The 16,464-nt window shown below is 39.1% G+C and overlaps 1 protein-coding gene across 1 annotated transcript in view; it reads right to left on the bottom strand.

The window, feature by feature from the left end:
* Positions 1-16,464, bottom strand: part of bru3 (CUGBP Elav-like family member bruno 3) — an 825,259-nt gene that overhangs the window by 796,426 nt on the left and 12,369 nt on the right. The window contains exon 2 of the mRNA XM_089595410.1: positions 6,501-6,548. The gene's annotated coding sequence lies outside the window, so the exon portion shown is untranslated. The remainder of the gene's footprint in view (positions 1-6,500; positions 6,549-16,464) is intronic.

Below are 16,464 nucleotides of genomic sequence, written 5' to 3'. Positions count from 1 at the left end.
ATTACTTCAGACTTTCCATAATTTCGAAGTCTTGAGAGAAAGTTTTTACAAAGACTTCGAACACCGAATCCTTTGTACGAAAGTGACTGACCTTTGCTGTTGTTTATCCGTTATTTTGTCGTTGCAACACCTAAAATATTGTAATTTCACCTCGTACATAGAAAACAAAGTATCGGCAGAAAATAAAAAAATAAAAAAATCATCATTGACCATTTTTTCGCTCTTTGTTCATCGAAAAACAAAAAAAAAGTAATAATACAAAAGAAAAAGAGCCAAGAGAGAAAAAGAGAGGAAAAAAAGCTCTCGGCACGCAGGAGAAACGCCATCGTTCAGCAGACGAGCATTTCACGAAGGTTGTACGTGCACAGTGCAGCTCTCGCATCGCGAGAACAACGAAGAACAATGGGCTCGCGGAATAAAAGAGAAAGAGATACGTCAAGGAGGAAAACAGAGCAGAAACGCATTTTCATCATCACCCAGTTAAGCTCGAATTGAAATGCTCGTTTAGCAAATGGACAATCGTGCGTGTGTGGGTGCAACACGTAAAATGCACGAACAAGACCCGGTAACAGTATACCCGTCTCTCTCTGGTTCGAAGCTCTCTGTATTCCCATCGACAATAGAAATTAAAAAAGTGTGCAGTCGACGTTGTGGAAACGAAAGTGGAAACAACGGCCGTAAATGAGTGTATACTGACGTGTATTCGTACGTACACGACTAAAAACTTGAGGGTCCATAGGTTGGTATATTTTTTTGCTCTCGCTTTTCTTTTGATACAGAGGGAAGCTCTGTCATTTAGTCCGACTTAGATGAAAGTTTCGTTTGGACGAGTTACATGGACCAACGTCAGACAAGACATTATTAAGAACCCAAAATTAATTCCGTGTGACTGTATGTACCTTTTTCGTCAAACACGAGGGATGTATATATTTCTAGTTGAAACGAAGTGGTTTTTCCTTTAACTTGCAACTAAAAATAAACTTTTCAGGGATTGTGTGATTACTCCGAAAAGTTGGACCTTCAAACTGAATCGTAACCCACAACTCTTTAACTAACTTAAAAAGAAATGCAAGCTTCTACGAAAAAGAACACTCACGCGCCACCATATAGGCACGTGAGCCCTGATTTCATTGATGCGTAGAGAAAAAAGAAAATTAACACAAAGACGTCAATGTTCGTTCTACACGGTACACACGCGAAGATGTATCCATTCACCCCCAGCGAGCATATTCTCAAACGTTGGTTCTTTTCACGCTCAGACCCTCGCACCCACGCGCTCAAATTCAGCAAAGAGGAAACAAAAAACCATTCGTCCGAGGGAAACATGGGACAAAGTAAAAAATTCACCTCTGCCGTAGTTCCTCTTCGAAAAAAAAAAAGTAGGGGGGAAAAGTAACGCCCAGAGGGCCAAAGTTTGGCAGGCAAACTAACTCTGGGAAAAAAGGGGGAGGACGAAGAGTGAAGGGAAAAAAAGGGGTGGGAGAGAGAGAGAGAAGATTGGAGAGGATGAAGTTGAGCAAAGTGACGGTGGTAAGCGCCTGCGGTTCCTTTTGACTTCTTGACGGGCACGCGTGTGCATGCATGCGAGAGGCGCTTGGATAAATAAACGCGGCCGCTCAGCCGTGATCCTCGCTTGGGTGTTTATGCGATATGTTGGTGGGGGTCGATAGAAAAAGCTCGACTTGCTGAGCTTTAGATGAGCAGAGTTGCGATTTGCTTACATTATTAATTTTGGAGGAGGCGTACCGATTTTGGCCTTCTTCTAGATGGATAGTTGAAATATACGTTTCTATGCGGATTTCGTCTTTTTGGATTAGCAGAAGCGTGTCTTGAAAAATCTCTGTGTCTACATACGTCAGAATTTTTTCATTAGTAGTTTTAATTTTTAAGAAATTTTTCATGCTTGTATCTTTTTTTTTTTTTTTTTCATTATTGTACGATTTTATCCTTGGGGACTAGTATTCTTTTGAAGACTACTACAACAAAGTGAAAAATTTTTTTTTAATTTAAAAACAACCACAGTAGCGAATAGATATTATTTGTTTTTCTTTAACATAATTTTGCATGGTATGGCATCAAATGAACTTCGATAAATTGTACATTCATGATACTTTTTTTCTTCATTTCTCAAAATTCTGTAAATTAAAACTTGATATGGTTGTATGGAGATACTTTTGAGCTTTTGTGTCCCCAATTCTTTCGAGACCAAAAGCCACAAAAGAGTGATTGAAACTGAAAAACTCTGCATAACAAAAAAAAGTATAATTTTTGTTGATGAAAAAAAAAACAACACAAAGCTGTTCTCAAAAATTTTTAATGCGAAGGATATCCGAAAAAAGAAACCTGCCCTATCAATCTAGAGAAACGTGAAAAAAAAAAAAAAAAATTTCAGTCCTATCGAAACTAGTGTAAGACACGCGAAAAAAACACAAACTAAAAATTAAAAAAATAAAAACAACACGATGACAGAGGAAGAGAAAAGAGATACAGACACGAGGCACGAGAGAACAATGGGTTAAAAAAAGCAGGGAGGGAAAGACAGAGGGTCTCAAAATAAATAATAAAAAAAAAGAGGTGCTCTAATGGCAATGCGAGCGGGCTAGGTCTTTTTCTCTCTCTCTCCCTGGTATGACGAGCGAGACCCCTTAAGCAAAACGATTTCGCCCTGGGCCATGTCTGTGCGCGCTCTTTCGACACTCGACAATCGGTCCGTGAAGCCAGAAAAAGTTTCCTTTTTTTTTCCTGAAGTGAGTGCGCTGCTCGACTCCCTGTTGTTATTGCTCTCTATAAAGATTATCCCTCTCCCATACAGTCTCCTTCCTTTTTTTTTTTTTCATTCCTTCCCTCGTATCCCTGATGTAAACTATCAGTACAATATTGACTTTTTTTTTTTTTTTTTTTTTTTTTCACGTAATGATCGGATCTTGGAGATGTCCAACTCAAGCACTAAGCATACACATAAAGGCTAAGGGTTATCGAGTTTTCGTGCCTAATGGAGGGAAAAAATGAAAATAAGCATTTCAGTTTTAATCAGCCGCTTTCAACGTAAACATACGAGCGACAGCTCAACCGAGATACGAGCGCGTAAATTTTTCATCACAGACGACCCGACGCTCGCTCTTCTATGACCTATTACTCTCTCTGACTCCACCCCTCGTAGCCCTCGAGCTGTCCCACTCGACTCACATTTTCCCCCGATAGCGTTATTAAACACACGTACACACTCTTTTTTATTTATTTTTTTTTTCCCTTTTTTTTTTTCATTCAATTGTACAGTATTCTCTGCCTTTGAACCGTTCCCGTTTGATATTCAGGTCGACTCGAGGTTTGTAATTAGGAAGGTACTCCGAGCGAATGGCTGGATTTACTCCTCTTGTTCGCCACTGCCTTTGGAGCGGTGATCAAATGACGATTGAGTGAATGGTGTATTTTTTTTTGCGTTGATTTCAAGTTTTTGGGTGGTAAAAAAAAAAAAAATAATAATAAGCGACTTTGACACGGTGGTTTCAGCTATCTAAAAATAAATTGAAAATCTACGAGTAAAATCTACAAAGGGAACCGGTTTAATTTTACTTTCTGTTTTATTTTTGCTTCGCTATTTTTAAAAATTCTTTTCATCAAGCACACTTTGAACGAAAATTTTCATTTTAGATCTCGAAAAAAAAAACCAATTTTTTTGTACAACATTAAACTGTTAATTTAAAGTAATACTAGAAGGGTTACAATTTCTAATGATTGTAAAACAGTTAACTTGGCTAATGTATAAAAAATTATTTACTCAGTAAAACATTTATTTTTTAATTATATAATGATTTAAGCTCATTTGACATGATTTCAATGTTGATTCTAAAAACATTTAAAACAAAAAATCATACGAAATATTCGTATCATTTTACGTACCATTTCATAAAAAAAGTAATGTACTTGTGGGGAGCAAAAACAATTTATTCGAGAGTTAGTATTATTTTTTATCAAAATCAAATAAATACAGGAAATTTTTCGACAACAAATGCATTTTATTTCAATATACTTACTCAATTATAGCCAACCATCTAACCACCACGTACTTTTTAGTATTAATAAACCAATTGTACCTTCTCTTTTCCCAAGCGAAGCTCAAAATCTCAACTTCCGTACATTGGTTACAAATTGATTTCTTCAAGGAAGGTCCTAATGACTTCCAAAACTGAATTTCCCCCCAATTTCACTCTAACTACACTGTTCCCTTTATCTTCGCCAAAATAAACGAAACAACCCCCCAATCGAAATCTTTTCAGTTCACCCCAACCAGCAAACAATCAATCACGAATGAATCATCGATAAAAATCACTCAGAGACTCCCACTCGAATCCCACTCCTTACCAAGTTTCAACAGGGGACCTCCCACCCCTTCCAAAAAAATAGACATTTCACGTGCACCTTGAAACTGAGATACGATGTCAAGCCGAGCGTGAAATAGCTCCCCTACCCAAAAAAAAAAGGAGAGACACACTGCGCTGTCGTAAGTTTTTTCTTAAAATTTTGAAGCCCACTCACCAGAGATCGCTCGATAGGAAAAAAAAAATATTTCCACCATCGATCGCGACTCTTGGTACTCTGTGAATGGAGTATTCGAGCGCGTAAGCTTGGACTCATGGGGGAGGGTTCCATTCACCTCGGACTCGTCCTTAAAAGTAGACCTATATGTGTACCATCGACGCGGACGGGAAAAACAAAGCAAAGCACCCGAGTCCTCCAGACCTCGAAAAGTAAAGGAAAAAAAAAAACGAGCCTACCGGAATAAAAGAAGCGCACACCCGAAACAGCTAAAAACCCCAGCATCGAGGGCTTAGAGCAGCACACACACACACACACAAGCACCACAGAACACAACGGAAACAGAGAGGCTGAGCCCCTCTTTCTCTCCACCCGAGTAGGTGGCGGAGGCCTCCTCCTCCTCCTCCTCGTCTTGATCAATACACACGGCCTCTGGCTGCGCCTACTCCGCCCATACACAGATATACACCCCACGCACAAAGAGCCTAACGCTTTCCCGACCTATCCATCCCTCCGGCCTCTGCTTCATCCGTCTTGAGCTCTGTCTCCGCGTGCACGCATACACAACGCGTCCTTCTCTCCTCGTCTCTCGCAATACTAGCTGTGGGCGCGCCCCAAAGAGTATATATATATATATATATATATATATATATATATATATATATATATATATATATATATATATATATATATATATATATATATATATATATATATATATACTTGTTCGTAGCAATGATTTTTGTTGTTTTGGTTTTCTCCGTTTTTTCCTACACACCAGTGTACATTTCTCTCTATCCTTCAAGTGGTACGAGTCAACGTGCGTGGCCCGCGTTTCATACGTCGACTCGTACTACTTGAGAATTAGCTGTTCTTTTATTTATTACGCACGTCCGTGACACGATCATTGCGGGAAATTAGGTTTATGGTGTCACGTGGTGCTGTCATTCGCGTCGGAGTATGGCTGTACCCTGGGAATAGCAAATGCGTTTCTCTGTACGTAATGCATGTGCGAAAGTTGTAGCTGACCTATTAAGCAACTTTGGTGCTTTGTTTGATTGAAAAAAAAATTGTGAATATATAAAGGATGATTGTACGGTAAATGTGATGCAGAACAGCCATTTGTGGACTGCTGTTTGGAATGACGACAGCTGCCGATGATAAGTTAGATGGGGAGAAAAGAGTGCCATCACTTACGTAGGAGGAGTTGAAAGTGTTGATGTGGATCTATCTTTAATTTTGATAAGTAATTCCAGTTGTTAGGACCCTATACGAGAGACGTGGATGGATTAGGTGCTTTCGCTAGTCCTTGCTGTGTTTTTTTCTTTAATTTTATTTTTTTATTTTTTTGACGTTTAAGGGTTAACAATACATTTAATGTGTTAGAAAAATGTTATTTTTCGTTGAGTACAAACTCAACAGCCAGAGAATTTTTTCAGCTGTACGTACCTCTTTGCCAATATACAATTTCTTAAGACCTCTCGGTGATCCCGCTAATTTCAGACTCGCGCGAACCCGAAAAAAAAAAAAAAAAAAAAAAAAAATAACAATCTCACGCTCGTCTGGCAAAAAACAAACACAAAGAAAACATAGAGTAACGGTAAGCGAGGCCCGTCGAATCTCCCGTGCCCTCCGAGAATGACGACAGACGAACCCCCAAGAGGGACCCACGGCAGCTTATAACCCATCCATAAGAAATTCAATATGCGAGCCGTCAGCGAGGATATAGGCTCCTTTCCTTCGTATACATATATATGTATGTACGTGGCTAAAGGATGCTAAATAATTGCATCCGACGTGCACGTAGCCGCATTGCGTGCGCCTGCTTTCAGCGAAATTAACGCCTCGAGGAGCATCGTTGTCTTTCTCCCTTCCCTCCCCTCTTACTCTTGTTGTGCTATACGTTTGTTTGTTTGGACTGTACGTTATATGGTTGGTTCGTTAAAATCAAAGGAGCCGTCTACCTTTTTGGATGAGGTGAATTTTCAAAGGACTCATTGGCAACTGCTTACCTGGAACAGAAAGAGACATTGGTTTTTCGTTACGAATGATTGCTTGTTTGGTACGATTTTTATATGATGTTGCAACAAACAAACAAACAAAAATATATATATTAATATTAAATTTTGCATCGCATGTTACGTAAAAATATTCTTAGTGTATTTCTCCCTTGCACGCAGAAATTAAAAATCTACCTGTGTCCTGTGAAAAAGATCAATCGAAAAAGGCTAAAAAGGGGGGGTATAGATGCCTGATCTCGCACACAAGCTTCAAAGACGAGTCGCACGTACAGTGGATGGAGCCATCAGCCGCACAAATCGACCTTACCCCCTCATCCATCCGCGTAGGAGCGCGCGACGCCATGAATATTCAGAGCCCCTCCTCCTTCCCTGCACACGTGTCTCCCCGGCAGCCTCCCTAACTCGCTCGTCGCACTTGTCCCCGAACGAGCCTAAGGATCATCATTTATTTCCTCCAAAACACCCCCTCCGTGCGCTCTCCACTTTTCTCCAGCAGCGTGCCTTTTTCACTCTAAACAAGCGACCCTTTGGATATCAGACCGAGCATCGAAAGGGACGAAGGAGTCGGCGATAAACAAGCGACGCTGTCGGTGAACTTCCGAGGCATTGTCTCCTGGCGCACAATGAGAGGACCTTTCCCCTTTTCCAGAAATAGTGCGAGATGCGAGGTTTATTTTATCGAGGGATTAATTTCCCCGATTGCCTTTAGTAATAATAAGCTTGTAGATCGTGGACATTATCTCGTACGCCGAGGAGGGACCGGGCCACTGAACCAGATTCCCACTTGGCGAGTGACGCCTGAGCACAGTGGCCGTGCTCTTCCGCACGACTTGAAGATCAAGTGGAAAGGAACATTTTTTTTTTTCAATCTAAGATTAGAGACTGTACTGGGGATACATTGTACGGTTAGTTTCGTGAGTCAATGTTGCCGGGACACGAAACATTTCCTGTTTCGAACAGGGGATCAGTGGAAAATCTCTATGGTCAGAGAATGCTGTTTTCACTGATTTCAGGTACTAACTCGTGGTTACCGAATTTCGAGGTGTACCAATCGATGGTTACTCGCCGATATAGTGGCAACCTTCGTTTCTCTTGGCACCTTGAAAAAAGAAAAAAGAGCCAAAACAACAAAACAAAAAAAAGAGAAAAGAAAACAAAAGCCGTTAGCGCTCCGTCGAGTTAGCGCGCCACCTGGACGGCACACCCCTCCCGCTGCCCATTGTCTCGAGTAACTGTCCCCTCCTCCCCCACGACCGAGACTCGCTCTATTTCATTCGGCCCCACCATTGTTTCCGCGTTTCAGCGGCCCCCGAGAAAAGATAGCCATCCGCTCGCGTGTGCGTGCGGCCTTCTCGTATCTTCCATGCTCCGCGGGGCTCGGATAATTCATTATTACATTACGCGCGAGCGCGGCATTGTTTGTCTGCGTGCGATAGTCCCTTACGCCTCTCGATCCCCGGAACCTCGAGCGATCCTAGGGAAACGTGTGTCGAAATATTTTGTGAATGTACTTTTGTTTGTTAACTATCGAGTAGAATAATGTCATTTTTCGTATCAGGGCAGAGAGGTCATCGAAATTATTTGGTTGTATGAAACAACGTGAACCAATACGGAGACCCCCCATTTTGATTTTTTTAGTTGTTTCATAAAAAATTATTTTCCACTCGTTCATTTATAAATCAAAGCGTACTTGAAATATATGATTTCCACGTCTCTTTTCACTTTAAATATTTGAGGTGTAATTTTGACCCACGAGTAGACAAAACAGTATAGTGGACTTCTATATAGGCCAAGAGTTTTTCCTGTGAAAAATTCAGTAGAGACAGACGAGTAAGGTAAGACAAGCCATTGAGAAATCAAAAGTATTTGTATTCAAAATTTCTCATTTTTTTTATTTTCAAGGATTCAATGAAAGTAAGAGTTCAATGCAATTCAATACACTTGCACTACATTTTATTGTCATTTTTGACAAACATTTTTATTGTAGATAAAAACTGAAATTTTGATATAAAAGTTCGTTGTCTATAAAATTCAGTAGAGACAGACGAGTAAGGTAAGACAAGCCATTGAGAAATCAAAAGTATTTGTATTCAAAACCTATGATTTTTAAATTTTAAGAATTCAACTCAATGAAATACATTCGTACTACCATAAGCTCTAATCAACAGCAAAATCTTGTTACTCAAAAAAATATATACTTAGCTTATCTCAAAGATAACAATTAGTTACAAGATTCACTTATCCCACGAGAGACGTACAGACGTGCGAGTTAAATAAAAGCGTATGATTAAAAAAAAAAAAAAAAAAATCCAAGTTGAAAAAACAGCCGAGCAATTTAATTTCCATCCCCGTATCCTTAGCCGGTGTCCCTACGAATAACACATCTCCAAGCGTGTGTAACAAAAGAAGCCCGCGAGGCACGTTTTTTCTCTCGGGCGTGGTATCCGATCACGTCCACGGATTTCATTTGCTTAAGCTTCCGGCCTCTGCCTTTCTCGTAGGGTGGGAAGAATAAAGCCTCCCCACTATCACCACCACCCCTGGCACGTCTTATTAACTCGGATGAGGGGGCGGACTGATCTCGTTGGCCACGGCGAGCGAGTGCATGCTTGGAACGGAAATGGTAATCGCGTTGGTGTTTGGTGAAAACTTACTCTAAAATGGTGTGGTGGAGAACAGTGTAGGTGCGAGCCAGTGCGGTTTGAGAAACTGATCAACCTTCTTTGGATTTAGACATCGTGGAAAGGTACGACGGACGACACTGTTCTTGTGGTAAAGTCGATACTTTTTTTTTTTTTTTTTTTTTCTAATTAGTAACAAAAAAGCTATGATAATTAATAGACTGTCTGTGCGCAGTAAATTGTTGACCAATGTATCACAATAAAACACTCCAACATGGATTTCATTAATTGTATTAAAAAAAATTATTGAACTTACTTGTTTAGGAAAATATTATGATCTCTTTTTGTTGAAGTAGAAAAAATCAAAAGTAATCAGACAATATATTATAAAATAACTAAAAATAAATAATCGTACACATGACATCGTTTTCTACAAAAATTTCATCTACATTCGAGCCTTCAGAAAAGAATCTCATGGTGACCTGCGCGTGAACTCGTGTATTCTATCCTAAAAAAAAAAAAAAAAGGAACAATGCGAGGTATTTAAGAAAAGGAGAATCGAGAGGAGGGTTTATCTGAATACAAAGCAATAAAAAAAAGCAAGATGCGACTTCGAGTGGTTGGAGCGAGCGAAAAATTCGAGAGAGGAATGACAGTATAATAGAGGTGAAAGAGGGCACAGGAAGAGAGGAGGCGATGAACTTAAATTCAATAAAAGATTTAGCACGAGAGAGTACGTTGAGAAGGTCTTTGCTAGTGTTGCGTTTGGAAATGAGAAGCGACTTTGTTGTCAGGAGATGGTTTTTGATGCTGTAGTACAGGTGTGATGTTGGTGGTTTTTATGTTTTTTGGTATCCAATGAATGATAAGTAAATATTTGTAAGATCAGTTTTTGCAATATACCTTTAATCATCTTTTTTTTCTGTACCATCAATACTTTTGTTAAAATGCAAGTAGGTAAACAAAATCTAGTAATTGTCAATGACGACGATGGCATCATTTTTTGTCTCAAAGAGATAACTAACTTCAAAGTGAACCATTTTGTAAGTGATCACATGACGATGATTCAAACAAATCTTACGAATGACAAGAAAAACTTTTTGACTGAATTATAACTACAATAAAATCATAGAATAAAGTTTTTACGAAGTTGATTATTATATCCCTGATTCAAGTAAAAAATCAGTCGTAAAATATGACCGACAACAAAATGAAAATGTTTATCGATAAAACAAGTGAGTGTACGAGTACAAGTTGTGAATTAAAGTAAATTCAATAATTTCATTGTATTGTTGAACAAACAGTCGTACATCAGTTTTTCGACCGAGTCGACCAACTTTTAATCGATAACCATCCACCTTTAATCGTATTAAACAGTACGAAACAACACAATCGCAGCTTTTCCGGGACGGCATGTATGATGTACGAAGGGCCGAATTAATCGGGATCTCAACAACGCGAGCAGAACCAATGACTCGAAAACTTGGCGCTCTTGTGTTTATAAAATGCTAATTACGATTTTCACGCACCAAAAAGCTCGTTTCGCATTAATTTTAGACGCAACGAGGGCACTAGAGAAAAAAAAAAAAGTTTCTTTGCTCGAAACGCTCTTGCTTATGTACGAAAATATGTACAAAATAGCGTGTTGCCGAGTTTGTTTTTACCATAGTGAGGCTCAAAGGGGAAGGGGTGGGGGTGAAAAAGTAAATCCCCCGCGAAGGCGCGCGAAAAATAGACGAGTTTAAAGTTTGAAACAATTAACATAACAAAGCCACGCCTCCCCGACGTCGATGCGAGTGGAGGTTTTTTCCCCGACGCTCGAGTAGGTGTACGTCAGAGAACGCGGGTATGTGTTTGGGTCGAAAAAGAGTTGCTTTTATTTTTAGTTACGTCGAAACATTATTCCTCTTCACTGCCAGCCGGTGAAATTTTTGAGCTCGTCACTGGGGATTTTTCCTCTTATCTTGCGCACGTGACTGGCGGTATTTACGTTTTTGTGCTAGTGATGGAACAAAAAGCTTTGTACGTAAATCTAAGTTTTTCTGGGTGAATGTTGCATGGTTTTTTATCATCTGGTGCACAAAAATTTTTTTAAGAGAATTTTTGAGGTAAGTTTTGTCTGAAGTTTCCCAAAGTGCGAAAACTATCAATATGTTGTGTCTCTTGAGACATCGTTGGCAATTGTGTTTTTGTTGCCTGCAATAAGATAAAAAAAAAATTATAAAAATTATAGTACTAGTACTATAAACTGATGACATTCTATTGTCCACGCCGTCCACGGACTGTTTACTGATTATAGCAGTGGCTTATACCCTAAGTACACTTGACATTAGGTTACGAATGATGAAACATTCTAGCCCTGTAGTTTTAGATGTTTGGTCCTTTGTGTATGATATTTTTTAATTTACGTCTCGTGTTTAGGAAGTAAGTGGTTTTTATGTTGTGTCTTTCATTATTTGTTTTATTATAATTTTGTACACATAAATTGATCTTATAATTTTTTTTTCTTTTTTAATGAAGTAAAAGTCTTTTGTGATAAATTATCTAAAAATATGTCAAAATTTATACTTATTGACAAAAACTAAAATACCAAGGAAAAATCGCATGGGAAGTCCTCGTCCCTTGACATTAAAAAATATTTTCTGCTCTACCCAAGGAACAGCAAAACCAGCTCTCTCCCATCCCGTGGAAGAACTTCAAGTACATACCCACCCAAAAAAAACGAAAAACAAAAAACAAAAACAAAAAGCGGCAAAAGAAACAAGAGCATCGCCAGGAAACCAGAAACTATTTCCGCCTCGCCAAGCACGCTCCGAACAAAAAGCCCACAAGAGCCCCGAAAAAAAACCCTCCGGTAAACACACGAGTTTTCCTTTTGAAAAAACGGGGATCCGTGATTTTTTTTTTTTTTTCTTCCCTACGCAAGCACGACAGAGCGACAAACAAGCGGGTGAGAAGAAAAAATACAAGTGCGTGCAATACACCATGCACCCTAAAAGGCCTACAAAGATTTTTTGGCAGCCTCTCGCCCGCGGTTTTACACGCATTCGGAGGCGCTACCGCTAAACGCGTCCGACACGACGACGACGGGACCTCTTCCCCCCCACCCTCCCCACTGTACATAAGGTAAGGATGCGCGGCGGGCTGCCGCGTAAAAGCTCAGGCTTTTGGCCACGGCTTTGCCAAAAGAAACGGCACTTATGATGCAAATCGTGAGTTGTGAGCTACCAACCAGCCGGTCGCATCTTTACGTGTACGTGCGTGTGTTGAGGGGGTGCAGGGTTGAGAGGCCGTTAAATTTATGGAGAGGTTGCGAGAGTGTAAACTCTCTCTCTCTCTGGCTTCTAATTTCTTGGAAGCGAGCTGGGGTCGGGGAAGATTTCGTTCTTGGCTTTTGTCTTGGAGTCTAGCCCCCCGTCGTCGTCGAGATCAGCGACGAGGTTTATCTCGTTTGCCGTGGGTTTTGGGTGATTATAGTGGTTGGTCGACGTTTTATTTGGTGATTTGATGATTCTGATATTTACAGTTGGATGAACCGCGAGGGGTCCATTGGATGAAAAAAACCGTAAGATGGTTGTTAAAGTATTTAAGGTGGTTTTCACGGTTGGAATTTTTTCATCTGTCAAATTTTTCTACGGCAAATTAATGAAAATTAAGTTTTTGATACGAGAGCGATAAAAATTATCATATAAACAAGATGTACGGTATACGTGGAATTTTGGTTTTCCTAATAAATTCACAAAGAGATCAAACAAAACTCATTAAAATTTACCTTTTATTAGTAAAAGTATTCAGGAAAACGTAAAAAAACGAATCGTTCGTAAAAGCATCATAATATTTTTTATTTGCATTTCAAAACCAGAAATCTGGTGTACAAGAGTAATGTAAGTACAAAAAAGTTTCACTGTACAAAAACTGCAATCAGACTCTTGCTGGTTAGAGACGTTGAAAAGTTTCATTTTCAAGTTGGAATATATTTTAATAATGGTAAAAATCTCCCTCTTTGGACAGAATTAATGAGAAAGTGGTTATATTTTAATGACAATTCTAAAAGCACTAGATAGTTCACAACATTGTTCAAGTTGTTCTTGTCCTAGTTGCATTCTTGGCTTACCAAAGGAGCCACCTCGAAGTAATACTAGTTTTAATAAAAATATGTGACACAACTGGTACAGTTTTATCTTGATTATTTAATCCAAATTTTATTTTTCATATCCCAATTTATTGCATGATGAATGGCTTAAAAAAAAGGATAACTCGGAAAAAAACGAGTCGACGAGGAGTTGAAAAGGGAGACCCTCCACTACAGCGTGCGTCAAGGGAGGCAGCTAATTATGTCTCTTTTGCTTCAGAAGTAGTCCTATGTGTATATACTCACGTGAGCGCGTCTGGCCTCAATCAGATACAAAACAAAAAAACAGAGAAATGTCAGAGTTTTATTTTAAGAGTCTTGTAAACTGCATTATGGGACATCCTGGGCTAGATACGTATATGTGGAAAGATGAGGTATGTTTATTGTCAATATTATGAGGATTCATCAGTACTTCAAAAAACTACGATTTGTCTTTTATGCTTGGTCAGGGAATGTTTCTACCCTTAGACGCGATAAAAAATTTTATCCAAAAGATACCTGAACTCATCGATGCGATCTTGACTCGTGCACATTTTTAAAACAGTCATTCTGAGCGTGGTGTCATTGACCCCAAAAAAAAGAGGGTCCCGCATGGAGACGAATATTCGCAAGCGCTTGGAAAAAAACAGAAAAACGAAACAAAACAAGTACAGAAGGTACACGACCAAGGATAAAACGCAGCCTCGAAAACGCGACTTTCCTCTTTTCTCCCCCACTCGGCCTTTTTTTATTTGAAACAACGCGGGAGAACGAGCGAGTTGAAAGACGCGAGGGTGAAAATTCTCTTTTAAAAAAATGAAAAAGCAAGAAAAAGAAAGTCCTTTCGCGGCGTTTTCGAGTGGCGGGGGCGCGTGAAAAAATTTTCACTCGCAAAATGAGATCTTATTCAATACGGGTGATGAAAAAAAAACCACAGCGCGTCGCATTCGGGTGATCGTGAATGGGAAATGAGCGCAAATGCGTTCTTTTTTTAATTTTTTTTTATTTTTCATCTCGTTAAGTAATCAAACGAATGTGATGGTTGTAAAAAGAAAAAGAAAAAAAGTTTCAGGGGTGAGTTGTGGACTCGCGGAGGTGAAACCAGAACAACAGACACTGCTTTTGAGCTGCTGCTGCGGTGGCTTGTACTTTTTTCTTTTTTTTTTTTTTTTTTTTTTTGCAGTGCATTACTTAATGAAAATATGAGCTTCGGGTGCACGCAAGCTCGAAGTAACCTGAGAATATGCTAATTTATTTACATTAAATTTGTTTTAAGTGCAGTGAATAAAAAAAAAAAGGAAAAATTTTCTTAATATTTACACCTTCACTCAACTTTTAATTAAATTTTGCTTTCAGCTTGAAACTTTTAGGTATAATTACATTTTTGTTTGGAAGTAAGATGTAAACATTAAAATTTTGGTACACGTGTATGACAGTGAAAATATACATTTTTTATTTAAAAAATGTAAATTTTTCCATTTAAGGACACTATTAAAGATGGTAAAAAAATCGATACTGCAAGTGATAAAAATCAATATTTGGTCAGACGCACAAATTATTTGTATAAATGTATTTTTCATTTGCCAAAACAATTTTAACACTTATCCACTGAATCGTAGCAAAAATCTATTCCATAAGTAGTTAAACCAATCATAAGTCAGACTTACTAATTATTTTAAAATATATATTTTTTTTTTTTTTTTTTTTTATATTATAGTGCTCTACGTCCGGCTCCTTTTTAATAAGGGCACTACTATGGGCACTTAGCACTTGGGAGAAGGAAGGGAAGAGGGATGGGAGGCCTCCCATCACTGGGAGGGGGGTAGGGGGAATTAGGCAAATTTGCTGCGAGAAGGTCGCCTAAACCCTCCTCGAGGAGCATTGCGTGGTGAAAAAGCACATGTGAAAGACACAGAGGTACTTTGCCCGTACAAGTCGCACTGGCCGGGAATTGAACCACGGTCTCCCGCGTGCCAATCCACGACCTAGCCGACCAAGCCACCGCGCGCTCCTTAAAATATATATATTTAAAATAATCCTACGACCGTTCTAAGACATATTCACTACACATCAATTCAATTGCAGCATAAATCGATCCCATAAGTAGTAAAATCAATGATTAGTCAGACGTACCAGTTACTCGTGAAAATATACATTTTCAAGTCTTACATCTGTATCTAATCCAACACATTCACCACACATCAATTCAATAGCAGAAAAAAAATCAACACCATAAATAGTAAAATCAATGATTAGTCGGACGCACCAGTTACTCGTATAAATATACATTTCAAAGTCTTACATCTGTATCGGTACTGCGACACATTCACCAGGCATTAATTCAATCACAAAAAAATCGATTCCACAAGTAGTAGAATCAATAAATAGTCATCCCTAGTAGTTATTTGGATGTTTGTACATTTGAAAGACAACTATATCTTGAAAAAAAGGGCAACTTTTGCAACCAATCAATCTAACAGCAGCCAAAAAAAGAGAATCGAGTCTCTCGTGTACTGTTGAAAGAAGAAACGAAAGGACAAAATTTCGATCACGCGTATCCCGTACACCGTTAACGAGATGGTAATGGCGAAAGGAGAGGAGAAAGAGGGAGAGCACGAGTCAGCGTGTATAAACAGGGGAAGGTAGCTACGCTGGTGTTTTACTTGCAGGCGAGCCCCGCGAATTTTAATTCGAGCTTTTTCCCCCGTTGATTCCGTCCTCGGCTCGGGTTTTCGATTACTGTTTAATTGGAGTTTCGCGACGAGAGGATCCGAAAAGAGAAAGAGAGAGAGGAGCAAGTGGCTGGTCTGCGATTTGAATTATTCGGTACGAGCTTTTGCTTTGGTTTGCCGTTTTTAAAGGGACACGAGAGCTTTGAGAAACTTTGGTTTTCAGGGGCTCTTTTCGGGAGTTGTTTCGTACTATGCTGTCGAGTTTAGTTTCAAGTTCGAGTGCGTGGATGGAAGAAAAAAAAAATGTCTTTTTCACAGCAAAAAGTTGAGTACAGGAAAGTTTGTTGGATGAAACGGATTATTTCTAATCAGTGGTAAGCGGCAGAGAGGAAGAAGACCTTTTTATAATAGTTCATCGAGTGTCGAGAGAAATGTAAATATTGAGCTGAAAAATAGTTGGATCAATTAACACAATGTAATGCCAAAAAAAGGCCACGCTCAGT

Source organism: Copidosoma floridanum, unplaced genomic scaffold (genome assembly GCF_036245765.1).
Source record: "Copidosoma floridanum isolate Cflo_tuat_1 unplaced genomic scaffold, Cflo_Japanese_pri ptg000025l, whole genome shotgun sequence".
In the NCBI taxonomy this organism is placed as follows: Eukaryota; Metazoa; Arthropoda; class Insecta; order Hymenoptera; family Encyrtidae; genus Copidosoma; species Copidosoma floridanum.
Note: the sequence above shows the minus strand (reverse complement) of the source record. Positions and strands in the feature narration are given on the sequence as shown.